Here is a 17,113-nt window from a genome sequence, read left to right as displayed (position 1 = left end):
TCAAATTTGTGCCTGCACTTTTCATTTCTACCTCTAGGTGTCACTGTTCCATTATAGCTCAATGTAAATAGTCACTGCGTTCCTCTCTAGACTTTCCCCCCTCTTCCTGATCTCTACTCCAGTGTGGTGCAAGACAGCAGCAGACCTGATATATATAGGTGAGATGTGCAGAATCCCATACCTCTATATTGTACAGACTCCCAAACTCTATGTTGTGCAGACTCCCATAATTTATATTGTACAGACTCCCATACCTCTATATTGTGCAGACTCCCAAACATATTGTACAGACTCCCAAATGTTATATATTGTACAGACTCCCAAACGTTATACATTGTACAGACTCCCAAACGTTATACATTGTACAGACTCCCAAACGTTATACATTGTACAGACTCCCAAACGTTCTATATTGTACAGACTCCCAAACGTTCTATATTGTACAGACTCCCAAACGTTCTATATTGTGCAGACTCCCAAACGTTCTATATTGTGCAGACTCCCAAACGTTCTATATTGTGCAGACTCCCATACTCTATATTGTGCAGACTCCCATACTCTATATTGTGCAGACTCCCATACTGTATAATGTGATAACATTTTCAACTATTTCATAATCAGAGCACTGAGGAATTCTGAATCTGGGTTGGGGGGGGTGCTGGGGGTATAATAGTGAGGTGCAGGGCCGCCACTAGAAATTTTGGGGCCCCTGACTTAACCATTGATCAGGGCCCCCCCCTCCTTTGACATGTGCAATTGTTGACCAAGTGACTAAAACGTATATGCACTTTATTCTAAAGTATCTATTTAAACTTGGAAATGTTGTAAAGGTAGTAACATACAGACACACTCATACACTGAAACACACACACACACACACTCACACATAAGGATTCACATATAGACAGACACTCTAGCAGACACGCAAAGAAACACACTCAGACAGCCAAACAGACACTCAGCACTTGTTTACATTTACCTGACAAGTAATGAGGTAGACTACAGTTTGTAAAAAAAGGAGATCTAGAAAACAAAATATAGAGTTCTGATTATCTTTTTGTAAAGGAAGATGACAACTAAATGATGACAACAGCATGCAGTGGCTGAAAGGAAGGGCCCTGAACTGCCTAAACAATAATTTAAAGGTTAAATGGCGGATTAGGTGACTTCTGGAAAATTCGCATTAGTCTCAAAGTCTGTAGAAAGATGTGAATAATCAGTAGTAAGGTCAAAATGTCCTAAAAAGGAACAGACAATGGACACACACAAACTCAAACTTGCACATACACCCAAGGAAACACCGAAAGAGACAGCCTCAGAAAACACACAAAGACATACACACACACACACACACACACAGAAAACACACAAAAACATACACACACGGAGAGGCAACCACATAAAACACAGAAAGCCATAAATACACACACCCTCACTGAGACATCCACAGAAAATACACAAATACATACAGACACCCACAGAAAACACACACCCTCACAGAGACATTCACAGAAAACACACATACATACACCCTAACAGAGACATCCACAGAAAACGCACAAAGACATACACACACCCTCACAGAGACACCCACAGAAAACACACACCCTCACAGAGACATCTACAGAAAACGCAGACACCCTCACAGAGACATCAACAGAAAACACAGACATACACACCCACCCTCACAGAGGCATCCAGAGAAAATACACAAAGACAAACATGCACACACCCTCACAGAGACACCTATAGAAAAAGCTCAAAGACATATGCACACACCCTCACAGACATCCACATACAATGCACAAATACATACACACCCACCCTCACAGAGAGACCCACAGAAAAAAAAATACATACACACTCATAGAGACACATCCAAAGCACAAAGACATAAACACAGACACCCACAGAAACACACAGGAGGAAACATTTATGCACCTTGCATCCCCTAAATCAATAGTGTGTGACATGCATGATAAAAAAAATGCAGACATTAAGAGATCACTTTTTAAAGTATCATATATATATATAAATAAAAATGCATATCTGCCAAAAGGGCACCTACCATTTGTGTATTGAGGAGGAAACATTTCTGAATGGTTTTAAATATATAATTTCTACAGCATTGTCAAATAATCATAAATACACTGCTGCTAAAAAAAAAATGGTTTTTATGGACCCCTGGCCCCACCATACAACTACTACCACACTGAAGTTACAATCCAAAATTGCACAAAGAAATAAAAAACATTTTCTAAGTAAGTCCTACCTCCTCTGCAAATGAAAGTGATCTGCTGTCTGACTCAGACACACACTGTACAAACAAAGTGCCAAGTCTGTCTCACACTGTGCATAGTGGTTTAGTGCACACTCAGAAATCCTCTCAAATGCTAATACTTAACTCCTTGTAATAACATTTCCCATGCTCAATTAGCACTCTGCTGTAGTACCCACTGGTGGCTGCCAAAATCTAAAAAAAAATAATTTTTTTTTTAGTTCTTGCCTCATTGGGCCCCTGACAGGAGTCACCCCTGTCACCCCCTGATGGCGGCCCTGGTGAGGTGGTACAGTGAGGTACTATACAGAGGTGGTACAGTGAGGTACTATGGTGAGGTTGGCATGCAGGGAGGTAGTATAGTGAGAGGCACGGGGGGTACCTCCCTGAAATGAGTTCTTGCAGGTTGGGAAGTCTAGTACTGTTACATTGGTTTTCTTTAGTTCATTTCTTACTGCTGGAGTTTTTCACTAAAGTTAAAGCAAAATACTCGCCCCCTGTCTTGTAATAAAATTCTTATTTCAAGCAATGAGGAGGCAGGAAGTACATTGCTGTTCAGCCCTCTCCATAGTTTTTATTGTGCTGAAAAAGGTTTTAACCTATTATGACCTGAGTGTTCGCTTCTGTATAGCTTTCAAATGAATGTGACTTCTGTTCTGCCTGCTGCGTCATTGTTAAAAAAAAAAGGACCAGACACCGGGAGGCTGACTGCTTTGACAGAGGTAAGTTTTAGGATTAGAATAATTTTATTTACACAGCTTTTTTTATAAATATTCTGGTTATTGTATTATTATTACAAGTAGTAGTAGTAGTAGTATTAGTTAACCTGACAGTCTTTGAAAATTACTTGTTTACTTTACCTGTAATCTAACTAATTTTTTATTGGATGATACTTTTCTAAAGCATTAAGCATAACCCTTGCTGCTGGTGCAGGGGGAGTGTAGGCGGTCGGTGGGAAGTAGTGAGATGGAGCAGGGGAAGTGTTGGTTAGATGTCACGTAGGTATAGGCGTTCAGGGGGAGTTAGCACGGTGTGCTAGTGGGAGTAGGCTGCACTTTGATTCAACACCAGTGCAATATGTTCAAATCAGCAAAGTGCAGGTTGCAAGGAGGGTAGTGTGAGACTACATTACCTGACTCTGAGGTAGTTAGTGTAGGTGTAGTACAAATTAGGTCCCGCAAGCAATATTTGGAGTGTGCCTACACAGAAACCTATTTTTAGTTTCAGTGAGCACACTGTCTGAGCCGTGTAGGCCCACTTCAAATATGGGTTCCTCCCCAGCCACAGCAAAATGCTGATGAGCGGACTTGTTGACGATGTGGATGGTGACGTCATTCTCCCATTGACTTCTAGGGGAGAGACATCCCTGCTCATCGGCACTGCTCAGCCACACCCGTTTTGTTCAACATCGGGGCCTAAGTATTGGGCTTAGGTATACAAACAGAGATAAGATAAGGAGGCATGTTTGTGTACAGAAAATTATAAAATAAGGAGATATGATTTCCCTGCAAGCTCAACCCATTTTGATGGGTTGTGGTGTCAAAAAAAAAAAAATCAGTTAATTATTTCATATACAAAATAAATCTAAATGAGCAATTTATTATACATTTTATACTCTGCTGCTGATATAACAAGTCAATGGAAGCACGTTAAGAATTTTGTTTTTTACAGTATACTGTTTCTTTAAAACTATATTTTAAATCAAAATCAACTGAATATCCCAAAATACATAGACTGGCTCTCAAAGTAAAAACAAGCTTTTGTTGAGTGCACTTAAAAAAGCAAAATGGTTATAGCAACCAATACATTACAGCCACGCTCACACATATTCATCTTCACTTAAAGGGACATTCAACACGAAAATTGTTATTTTTTTATAGATAGATAACGCCTTTACTACCCATTCTCCAGCTTTGCACAACCAACATTGTTATATTAATACAGTATACTTTATAACATTCAAACCTCTAAATTTCTGCCATTTTCTAAGCCACTATAGACAGCCTCGTATTCACATGATTTTTTTTATTTGCTTTTCACAACAGGAGACTTCTAGTTCATGTGGGCCATATAGATAACATTGTGCTCACACCCGTGGGTTGTGCACAACACAGCTAAAATGCAATTTAATAGATAATAAATAAATAAGTCATGTGATCAGGGGGCTGTCAAAAGAGGCTTAGATACAAGGTAATCACAGAAGTTAAAGGGACACTTTTCTCCCCTTTAATTTGTTGCAAATAATCTATTTTACCTGCTGGAGTGTATTGAATTGTTTTTAGGGTCGCTCATTTACCCTTATTTGGGCATTTGAAATAGCTGATTTAGCCTGTGGTATCCCCACCTATACTGAATGTTTTTGTACTTAAAGGGACATTAAACCCAAATGTTTTCTTTCATGATTCAGACAGAATACAATTTTATATATAATATCAAAAGTGCGCTAAAAAAGCAACAGCATCAACCAGAATGAATAAATAAAACATTTTTATTCCACTGCTATTATTGAAACTCATACAGCTGCAAGTTACGATCACACTTCACCATTCATACCATGTATAGTGCAGAAACCACCAGTGGTATAAAAGGAAATTTATGCTTACCTGATAAATTGATTTCTTCTACGATACGACGAGTCCACGGATTTCATCCTTACTTGTGGGATATTATCCTCTTGCTAACAGGAAGTGGCAAAGAGCACCACAGCAGAGCTGTATATATAGCTCCTCCCTTCCCCTCCACCCCCAGTCATTCGACCGAAGGTTTTAGGAAGAGAAAGGAAAAGCTAAAAGGTGCAGAGGTGACTGGAGTTTTAAATAAAAAAGAAATCAATTTATCAGGTAAGCATAAATTTCCTTTTCTTCTACAAGATACGACGAGTCCACGGATTTCATCCTTACTTGTGGGATACAATACCAAAGCTACAGGACATGGATGAAAGAGAGGGACAAGACAGAGACCTAAACGGAAGGCACCACTGCTTGAAGAACTTTCCTCCCAAAAACAGCCTCAGAAGAAGCAAAAGTATCAAGTTTGGAAAATTTGGAAAAAGTATGAAGGGACGACCAAGTCGCAGCATTACAAATCTGTTCAAAAAACGTTAATTTGCTCTAAAAATTAACTATAGCTAATTAATTGCTCCAAAAATTATTGCACCCCAAGAGTAAGGGGAGAAATTAACCGCTAAAAGGAACTTAAGTCACAGATATTGTTAAATTTGACAAAAATACCCCCTGCACCTCGGCACAGCTCTGCTGTGGCGCCTACCTGCCCCCAGGGTACTTCAAAATGACTCGCCAACAATCCGGATAAATAGAACCCCTGTCTATGATCAACCGGAGCTAATGCTTGCTGCTTCACAGCCAGAGGAAAGTGCGCATCTGAGCGTGTGAAATTAGGCCCCGCCCATCATGTTCCGATGATCAAGTAGGCCTGAAACAACCGCATGGTGAAGCGGTTTCAAGAAAAATAAACAAGTGGAACTTTTTAACCCCAATAACACACCAAAATTGTCAAACTGTTCATTTTGAAATAAAAACTGTTTAAACAATCCCTGCCTCTCCCAGTGTCTCTTATAATGCTTAAGCCCATTATAATGATTGCTCAATATTTGTCAACTGAAAATTTAAGCAGAGGTCTCCCAGTAACACCCCTTTGTTTAACAGGTCTAATGCTTACCCATTCCCAGTTCTGATATATCAAGTCTCCTCAGAAAAATGCTGCTTGCAGCATGAAACCGTTCTCCATACTGAAGATGTCTCTTGTATTACCTTCAGAAGCTCTGTCGGAACCAACATGGATCTTAGTTACATCTGCTAAGATCATTAACCTCAGGGCAGAAATCTTCTCCATATCCCCCTGAGGAAAACATTACTCACCGGTACCATAACCTCTATACAATTCCCACTAATCCCTATAAGACATACTCCAGAGTTTGCCACAGGTCTTAATTAGTCCTGAAGAGATCTCCACTATTATTAGTTTAATTCTGTTTTATTTAGTCTTGAACTTAATTTAGTCATTTTGATGAGTATGACAGCCTGTGTGGGCATGATGAGGCGCTATCATCATGCAGGGGAATCACTGATCATAAGTTGTTCTCAGAGATACCCCACACTACAGGCTGGGGATTGTTGGTGACCTAATGGGTGATACTTCCCAATCCTTCAATGAAAGTGCTGGTGATGTTGCCACTAAGGGGCGGAGCCACAGTAGCTGCAAAGGAGCTGGATGGGGGAGGTTATTCAACTATTTCAATCTCAGTTCCCTTAGCAGCTACAGACCCATAATTTGAAAGAAAATTGCCTGTTCATTCAAATGGTGGTCTTGAAATGCACCAAACCCTCAAAAATAAAAAAAACCACAACATGATTTCATCTCTAGGGACACATAATAAAAACCTAACCTCTTTATAGACTGACAATAAAGTATATTGTATAGTGTACAAGTTCCTTTTTATGTACATTTTGTTAGAATAGCTGGGGGATCACTGTGGTGAAAGTGATCTTTTATTTCTACTCTGGCACAAAGGGGACATTTAGTTTATATTACAACCCCAAAAAACCTGCATGGTCCCCTCTTTCAAATATGAATAGCCTTAAAGGGCCACTGTAAGTAAATATTTTCTATGCCTGTTACTAACTAACTACCCAAAATACGCTTTTTATCAATAGCATTTCATTAACATATCTCTACCGTATATCGGAAATCTTGTCTGCAAATTTAATTGTTTTCCAAACCCACTCCGTGGGTATCCTTTGCTCTGTACCAATCCGTTTACAATACAATACCGTTTACAATGCTGAAAATAGTGGGCAGGATAACGTGACATCATCGGCGAATAAAAGATATAACTTTTAGAACGTTATGAAACTTTGTTTTGGAGAAAATATAGGTCAGTAGGTTTTAATTAATGTTTATTAACTTTAATATGTTAGTTGTTTAGCGTAAAAATTATAACAGAAAGTAATCCTTTAATAACAACTTAGTAAGGTTATCACAGTAGTAACAGTGGTCACCTGGGTAGTTACTGAAATGTTAACAAATATATTCCTTTTTGTTGCAGACTTCTCACATGCAATGAAATTTAAATCTAATAATGGTATATTCCGAATCTATTGGGTCTGCTGGAAAAATCAATATATAATTTGAGTGGGTTTCTCAGCTTAGCACAGGTGTGTGTAAAAGGCTTAGCAGAGAAAGGGTTAAAAGGAAATATACAAACTTAATAGACCCCTTATCAGTTTAAAATGTATGTAGTTCTCAATCACAGTTAAAATATTTTTTACCTATTACCTACTCAATCTTCAATAACCCTGGTCGTCAACATTCATCACCTTATGCACATTGAAGGGACATTATACACTATTTTTCTTTGTATAAATGTTGTCTTGATGATCCATTTATATAGCCCATACAGTTTTTTGTTTTTTTAAATGTATAGTTTTGCTTATTTTTAAAAGTACATTGCTCTGATTTTCAGACTCCTAACCAAGCCCAGCTTGCTTCTGTTTGTGTAAAGAGTCTTTTCAAATGCAGAGGAAGGGGGGGGGGGGTGTCTGCTATTTCCCACTTGCAGTGGGTGTTCCAGCTACCTTTTTAAACAGAGCTAAATTGGGAACTTCTAAGTAAGTTTTTAAACGGTTTTATACTGGATTTTTAGATCAAGATCTGTGCATAATATTCTTTATAGTAGTGTCTATTACATGAATTTATATGAAAATTGGTGTATTATTATTTTATTATTATTATTTTTTATTCATAAAGCGCCAACAGATTCTGCAGCGCTGCCCATGGGTACAAGGATAACAGTACAATGGAGAAACAATACGACAACATTTTACAGACAAAAACAGGGGGAATTGAGGGCCCTATTCCCATGGGAACTTACAATCTAGATGGGTAGGATGAGAAACAGGAGGTGGGGACTGCAAAGGTGAGAATGATATTATTGAGGAGATAGAGGGCAGCTGTTAGTTAAGTGAAGTTAGTTTGTTAATAAGTCGGGTGATAAGCTTCCCTGAACAGAAAGTTCTTTAGGGAACGTTTAAAGGAGGAAAGGTTAGGGGCAAGTCTGACAGCACGAGGAAGTGCGTTCCAGAGGGTTGGTGCCGCCCGAGAGAAGTCCTGTAGTCTAGCATGAGAGGAGGTGATGGTAAAGGACACAAGAAGCAGGTCATTGTTGGATCCTAGGGGGCGGGCAGGAGTGTATTTGTTAAGTGAGGACAGGTAGGGAGGGGCAGCATTGGTGAGGGCTTTGTAGGTCAGGGTGAGAATTTTGAATTTAACTCTGTTGTGAATGGGGAGCCAGTGAAGGGACTCACAGAGAGGTGCAGCAGAAACAGAGCGTTGAGAGGTGGATTAGTCTGGCAAATGCATTAAGGATGTATTGGAGGGGAGAGAGGAAGGCCAGTTAGTAAGTTACAGTAATCAAGTCTGGAAATTACCAGGGAGTGGATTAGCTGTTTAGTAGTTTCAGCACTTAGAAACGGACGAATTTCGGAGATATTGCGTAGGTAGTTGCGGCAGGATGAAGAAAACAATTGGATGTGGGAAATGAAGAACAGATTTGAGTCAAGCGTGACTCCAAGGCAGCGGACTTGGGGAGATAGTGGTGCAGCCAACAGTGATGGAAAAATTAGTAACTGGAGTAGAGTTAGAGGGGGGAATTAGAAGTAGTTTGGTCTTGGACATGTTTATACTTAGGTGGTGAGAGGCCATCCAGGAGGAAATGCCAGATAAGCAGTCGCTGATGTGAGAATTGACAGAAGGAGAGAGTGCAGGGGTGGAAAGGAAGATCTGGGTATCATCAGCATAGAGATGATAGCTGAAGCCATGGCTGTTAAGTTTACCCAGTGAAGAAGTGTAAATAGAGAAGAGTAGAGGACCCAGGACAGAGCCTTGAGGTACTCCAACAGACAGAGGTAAAAGAGAGGAGGAGTCACCAGCAGAAGACGGAGAAGGATCTGTTAGAGAGATAAGAGTGAATCCAGGAGAGGGCAGTGTCACAGACCCCAAGAGAGCTGAGAGTCTGTAGGAGAAGGGGATGGTCAAAAGCAGCAGAGAGGTCCAGTAAGATGAGTATAGAGTAGTAGCCTTTGTTTTTAGCATAAAGGAGATCGTTAGTAACCTTGGTGAGGGCAGTCTCAGTTGAGTGTTGGGGACGGAAGCCAGATTGCAGGGGGTCGAGCAATGAGTTGGAGGACAGGAATTGGGTTAGGCGATTGAAAACTAGTTTTTCAAGTAATTTTGAATCTAGCGGGAGCAGTGATATGGGGTGGTAGTTTGCAGGGGAGTTAGGGTCAAGGGAGGGTTTTTTTTGAGGATGGGGGGTGACCTTTGCATGTTTGAAGGAGGCATGGAATGAGTCGGTAGAAAGGGATAGGTTGAATATGTGAGTAAGAGCCGGAGTGAGGGTGGGAGACAGAGGAGGAATTAGATGTGAAGGAATAGGGTCAAGTGGGCAGGTAGTGAGGTTGGGAGATTGCAGGTGGTTGGGAGGAGGGTGCAGAGAGTGGCAGAGGGGGTGACTGGGAGTGACGTTGGGAGATTGCAGGTTTGTGTTGGGATGTTTCTTCGGATGGCAAGTGTTTTATTGAAAAAATAGTCAGCAAGGTCTTGAGCACTGAATGCAGATGAGGGGGGTGGTGCAGGTGGGTAGAGGAGAGAGTTGAAGATGGAGAAGAGTCTTTTAGGGTTTGAAGAGTGAGTGGATATAAGAGAAGAGAAGTATGCTTGCTTAGCTAAGCGAAGGGCAAAGGTGTAAGAGTAAAGAGTGAAATTATAGTGCAGGAAATCAGGTTCAGAGCGGGATTTCCTCCAGGCACGTTCAGCAGTGCGTGAGCATTTTTGTAGGTGGCATGTTTGTTGGGAGTGCCAGGGCTGGAGCTGACGACGTGGGGCTTTGCGAAGTTGGGGTGGAGCGAGAGTGTCAAGTGCAGCGGAGAGAGTATTGTTATAGTGGGTTATAGCAAGGTCAGGGCAGGATATCGTGGAAGTGTGGGAGAGGGGTATATTAATAAGATTGGAGAGTTGGGGAGGGTCCACAGTGTGCAGATTTCTACTGGTGCGGGGGCGAGAGGGGAAAGTAGGTTTAGCATCTATATTGGGATTAAAGGTGAGCAGATGGTGGTCAGAGATGGGAAATGGTCGACAGGCAACATCAGAGAGAGAGAGCATAGATAGGAGAATACCAGATCAATCGAGTGTCCATCACAGTGGGTAGGGAATAGGGTGGATTGTGAGAGGCCGAAGGAGTTAGTGAGTGAGAGAAGTTTAGAGGCAGCAGGGTTGTCAATAGGGATGTTGAAGTCCCCTAGAATTAGGGTAGGTGTATTTGTAGAGAGAAAGTGAGGAAGCCAGGCAGCAAAGTTGTCAAGGAATTGGGAGGTTGGTCCAGGGGGGCGATAGATAACTGCCACTCTGGAGAGAGAGGGGGGAGTACAGGCGGATGCAATGGACTTCAAAGGAAGAAGAGAGAGATGGAAATGGAGATAGGTACTGATAGGAGCAGGAGGGGGAGAGTAAGATGCCAACACTGCCACCATGTCTCTCACCTGGCCTAGATGTATGGCTAAAGTGAAGATCTTTTCACAAAAGAAATGGATTTAAGTATTTCTGTCAACCATAAAATCCTCTTTTTAATCTGGTATTTTAGAAACTAACTTGAAAGTGTAAACAAGGTGTTAACTGTTCCACAAAGACTTAAACACATATTACCAGGAGCAACTGATCAATATTGGAGGGGTTGTGTTAATCAGGGTGGCACTAAACTACATATTTGGTGGCCCTGTACGGCAACAAAAGCTTTCTGGTCCATAATCCTTCAATACATTAATGTTGAACAATCAAACCCTATTGGACCCTGGGTTATTTGCTAATGTATATCAGGTTAGGAATCCAAAAGAGGATTTGGGGCTTTAAGCCCAGTGCTGAATTACACACTTTTATATCAAATTACTTGTAATTACAATGACACACTTTATGAACAAATATGCAACATACACAAACAGTTTAAAAATACAACTGTTACTGCTAGGCAATAGTGGGTATTTCACATCCACTTATTTATATAATAGCCCAGGAGTCAGCGGCTAAATTAAAAAAGACTGCGTGAGCTATGAGAGACTATGGAAAAATGTTAACATACAGGAATAAACAGACATGCAGGCATATGCATATGTGGCAAACACAATCAAAGGTGACCTCCTTCCTGCGTACCGCTCTGATTTAACCCAGTCGGCCAATTTCTGACTATATCCCTAATGCTTGTCAGCACACATTCATATTTTCGATTGAAAAGCATCAAGCTGATCACTCATTTAACATGAGCATATAAAATAATGTATTGAGCAATATATCTCAGCAGCCGTTATGTATTCAATCTTAATTAGCTGGCTATTCAGTCTCCAACTAACACCATAACATTGGCAGGCTATACATTGCCACTGCATCATATTAATGCAACAAATGTATCAAGTTTTTCAGTTTGTGTAAAGTTATGATTAGTATCTTATTTCCACTATGAGGAACGTAATTGTGGAATAAGATACTAATCATAACTTTACACAGAGGCGCCAAATCGTATAATTAATGTAATAGACAATATCAATGTGGGCAGTGATATGGTATTCACTGATCTTAATACATAGTAATACCCAATTTGTATAATAAACCACAATGTGTAATAATATCTATACTATGTGTAGAGCAAATCTAAGAGAATATATATAGCAAGTGTTGATATGTCACAACATATACACAATCATTATCATATATACAGCATAGACATATAAATAAAATGACAAAATTAAATAGTATTTGAGACTATAGTCCAAAGATAAATAGAGAGATAAGGGGTGGAGTCCTTAAGTGAGACTTAATCCAATGACAGGAGATTCCATAACTTCAGGCAGCTCCTCTAGTGTGTCGTGCCACAACACAGGGTAGGAATGTCTAGAATACAAAAGATAAAGGGCGTCACATAGTGCAAATCAAGCTGATAGACCAATGGTAGAAATATAGATGAAGTAAATCCTATTCACGTGATGGTCAGTCAATTGTGCTATACAGGCAGGCTGGAACCAATAAATCATCCGGCAGACTCTTAGGCACACTTGGAACAAGGGATATCCTCGTCCCACCAGAGCAAAGATTTTCACTGGGAGCCGCAGGGAGTGTCAGGCAAAGGTCAACAGTGATGACCAGCACTCAAAAGTAGGCAAATAGCAGTCAGTATGGTGATATCCAGGGTAAAGAAGATGCAGCAGCAAGATGACAGTTGGTTAAAAGATTAATAAAAGGTTAAAAAAAAAAGCAGAAAAGGTCAAACCCATATGGTTTTTTTTAAATTTTATTTATTATTATTATTAATTTTATATATTTTTCTGTAGTGAAAGGATCCCCACCTCCCCTTGTTTTTCTACAGTGTCCCACTCCCCCCCCCCTTCAAATGATACATTTTTGTAGTGTAGGGCTCCATCCCTCTCTCTCCCCTGCCTGATGTTTCTTTCCGTAGTGTAGGGAACCCCGTCCCTCCCTCTTCTCTGCTGAGCCACCAATCCGTCTCCCTCCTTCCCTCCAACTGCACCAACAGAAGATCGTTACAGAGAGTGACACAATGTCACTATCTGTAAAGATCAGCAATCTGGATTCATATGGTAAGGGACCTAGATCAGTGCTCCCTTACCCCATATGAACACAGATACCTTTTGTCCCCTGGTTGCAGTGTCCGTGGTCTAAGCTGACAGCGGGGTCCTCAACATGCTCTTCTGTGCTGGATGTAGATACTACGTCAACAAAGTATGCTGGGCAAAATACTGTGTGAAGTAATACGTATGTCTATATCACCCAAGGGGTTAAATACATATCTTGGGAATATAAGGTTTTCTCATCTCATCTTTTTTTGGGCAGTGTCTGATAATAAAGGCTTTACACTAGCATTTAGCTGGAGCTGGTATCATAGGCATACTGGGGAAGCTGTCGATTGATTCTTTCTTCCAGTTTTAAGAACCCCTCTACTGGTGTAATAACCCAAATTATTTTTAAATGGTTAATTCCTTGAATACTTAAATAATCCTTTACCTTGAGAATTATGTACATATCTCTTTAAATATTACGATATACTATCAAAGACAAACCAATTGAACTGAATGTGCTTATTCTTTATAGAAAGGTTTGTACCTTTTAAATGTTGTAAGTTATTATATCTTAACAACCTAGGGCGCGATCACATATACGGCGCAGGTTTAGGTGCCAGCGTGGGAACCTGCGCCACCCGTAATTTCACCTCACAAGTCTTCATCCAAGCGGCATCTTCTATCTTCTTCCATCCGACGAGAAGCGGCTCCATCTTGAAGACATCCGACGCGGAGCATCCTTCCTAGCCGATGACTAACCGATGAATGAAGGTTCCTTTAAATGACGTCATCCAAGATGGCGTCCCTTCAATTCCGATTGGCTGATAGAATTCTATCAGCCAATCGGAATGAAGGTAGGAAAAATCCTATTGGCTGATGCAATCAGCCAATAGGATTGAGCTTGCATTCTATTGGCTGATTGGAACAGCCAATAGAATGTGAGGTCAATCCTATTGGGTGATTGGATCAGCCAATCGGATTGAACTTCAATCCGATTGGCTGATTGCATCAGCCAATAGGATTTTTCCTACCTTAATTCCGATTGGCTGATAGAATTCTATCAGCCAATCGGAATTGAAGGGACGCCATCTTGGATGAAGTCATTTAAAGGAACCTTCATTTGTCGGTTATTTGTTGGCCAGGAAGGATGTCTTCAAGATGGAGCCGCTCCTTGTCGGATGGAAGAAGATAGAAGATGCCGCTTCGATGAAGACTTCTGCCCGGCTGGAGGACCTCTTCTGCCCGGATCGGATGAAGACTTCTGCCCGGCTGGGTGAAGATGGTTCAAGGTAGGGTGGTCTTCAAGGGGTTAGTGTTAGTTTTTTTAAGGGGGGATTGGGTGGGTTTTAGAGTAAGGTTGGGTGTGTGGGTGGTGGGTTTTAATGTGGGGGGTTGTATTTATTTTTTTACAGGTAAAAGAGCTGATTACTTTGGGGCAATTAAGGGCTATTTGTAATTTAGTATAGGGTAGGGAATTTTATTATTTTGGGGGCTTTTTTATTTTATTAGGGGGCTTAGATTAGGTGTAATTAGTTTAAGCTTCTTGTAATTTTTTTTTATTTTCTGTAATTTAGTGTTTTTTTTGTACTATAGTTTATTTTATTTAATTGTATTTAATTTTAGGTAATTGTAGTTAATTAATTTAATTTATTTAATGATAGTGTAGTGTTAGGTGTAATTGTAACTTAGGTTAGGATTTATTTTACAGGTAAATTTGTAGTTATTTTAACTAGGTAGCTATTAAACAGTTATTAACTATTTAATAGCTATTGTACCTAGTTAAAATAAATACAAACTTGCCTGTAAAATAAAAATAAATCCTAAAATAGCTATAATGTAATTAATTATATTGTAGCTATCTTAGGGTTTATTTTATAGGTAAGTATTTAGTTTTAAATAGGAATAATTTAGTTAATAATAGTAATATTGTTTAGATTTATTTAAGTTAGGGGGGGTTAGGGTTAGATTTAGGTTTAGGGGTTAATAACTTTATTATAGTGGCGGCGACGTTGGCGGCGGCAGATTAGGGGTTAATACATTTAATAGGCTATGGCGGTTTAGCGGTTAATAGACTTTATTAGTTATTGAGGTGGGGGATTGAGGTTGACAGGTAGATAGACATTGCGCATGCGTTAGGTGTTAGTTTATTTTTGCAGGCATTTTCGGAAATTACGGTGCTCCCATACTCAGCGCAAGGCCTGCTATGACTGCCTTTTATGGCAAGCTAAAAATGGTGTAAGATTTCTCCATTTTCGCCACGTAAGGCCTTGCGCTGGATATTGGATACCGATTTACGACGCGGTCCCATGTTAGCCTATGGGAGTAAAAATTGCGAGCGACGGGTGAAATATACGGCCGTATATGTAATACCAAAATCGCCTAAAATCTGGCGTTGCCGGCTTTTGCGGGCAACGCTCTATATGTAATGGAGGCCCTAGTAACAAGAAAGAAGGTAATTTAATTTAATTTGACACTTAACTATTTTTCCCATGAACTGTGGGTAATAAGGGTTAATTATTTAAGTATATACTTGCATATAATATGGAGATGTGATATCATATAATATTAAATTGAGTAGTTGTGCACATAAACAGTAGGAGGTGAATGAAAGGGCTCACCAAGTCTTAGAGGTAAAAGGATATGGAGACAAATATCCTGCTTCAGGAGAGGTGTTGTGAGTCTCAGTTTGTGGAGGAATCATTGGAGCAAGCAGAGAAGTCAGCCTGCATCACGCTGAACAAACAGGCAGAGTGTCAGAGGTCAGGTGAACCAGGAAGTAGAGGAGCAGCTGCAGTGACCTCACCGGAGACGAAGGAATCTGCTACTGGAAGCTTTCCCTGCGAATACAAAACTCAGCTGGAAGGGGAGAGATGCAGTGATAGCAAGTAGGTGAAGTCAGCAGAGAGTAGCACAAAGTAGCGATTGAGATAAACAAAGTAGTGGATAAGGTTAAGTAAATACTCTAGAGCAGTGATTTGCAACCTTTTTTTTTTGCCGTGGCACACTTTTTTACATTAAAAAAACCTGTGGCACGCCACCATCCCAATGTTTTACAAAATCACACATTGTAGCCTAAGACAGGATATATATATATATACACACTGTATTGTGCTGTCATGCCATGCCTCCTACAAACTATACATGACATATTGACATTCATTCACAAACAATCATAATGATTGTCAGTCTGCCGCGGCACACCTGAGGATCTCTCATGACACACTGGTTGAAAAACACTGCTCTAGAGGTTATTCTCGGAGTGACAGACTGAGAAACGACTGGCTGGGTTCAATCTGGGAAACAAACAGAATACCAAGCAATGTATTCTGGGAGAACATGCCTTTTAAAGGAAAATTGATAATTGGCTCTTAAAGTGACAGGAGATGTTACAACTGGCTTAGTTTCCAAATGTTCTATTTCTCTAAAAGTTGCCTGTTTCCTTTGTTTTGCTAAATCTTTTCCTGTCCACCTTAAAGGGATAGTAAACCCCCCAAAAAGCTTTGCATTTTTAAAAACATTATATCAAGTTCATCAAATAAGCAAATAACATGTATTAGCTAATCTTTGCTGTGTACATGTTAATTGCTGCTGAAATAATTAACCATGCAGACAAATTGTCGAGTTCTACCTAGGTAGAAGAGTAATGGCGTCCCGCATGTGCTTTAGCAACTGTTTTAGAACAACGCATGTGCATAGCTCACGCCTTTCCTCCACTGTTAGCTGCCGAGTCATCAAGCCCTTGCCGGATGCATTAAATAGGATAATCAAATATGGAGTACTGTCAGTTACTTCTTCATTGCGAATGCCCATAATTAAGAATGTGCATGCGAAAACCGCTTCATTAATATTCAAATACATGCACCAGGGCTGACAAGCGATTGGCTAATAGATTTCAATGCAAGAACAGTGAACCCAGCCCTTTATTTGGGGCGGTATCAGGAGCCGTTTTATACAGAAATTAAAATATACATTTTATAAATATGCAAGCTTCGTTTCTGGACATTTATGTGTCTTTAAAAGTATATGAGTTAAACTTTCTGATTATGTACTTTTTATTTCTTAAAAAATGGAAAGATTTCTAACCCTTTAAGTGAGTTGGGACGGGGACTAGGAAAGAAAGATGGTGTTTATTGTGTGCAGTTGCTGATAATAGAGTTTGTGCTGTGACCTACTGCTGCAGAGGACTGCATCTGACTAC

General features: G+C 40.1%; 1 protein-coding gene across 2 annotated transcripts in view; it reads left to right on the top strand.

Annotated features, from left to right (window-relative positions):
• The first annotated feature begins 15,683 nt into the window (after window positions 1-15,683).
• LOC128659472 (enoyl-CoA delta isomerase 2) overlaps window positions 15,684-17,113 on the top strand; it is a 167,179-nt gene continuing 165,749 nt past the window's right edge. For both annotated transcript variants that reach the window (XR_008402398.1, XM_053713095.1), the window contains exon 1: window positions 15,684-15,800. The gene's annotated coding sequence lies outside the window, so the exon portion shown is untranslated. The remainder of the gene's footprint in view (window positions 15,801-17,113) is intronic.

Source organism: Bombina bombina, chromosome 5 (genome assembly GCF_027579735.1).
Source record: "Bombina bombina isolate aBomBom1 chromosome 5, aBomBom1.pri, whole genome shotgun sequence".
Lineage (NCBI taxonomy): Eukaryota > Metazoa > Chordata > Amphibia > Anura > Bombinatoridae > Bombina > Bombina bombina.
Note: the sequence above shows the minus strand (reverse complement) of the source record. Positions and strands in the feature narration are given on the sequence as shown.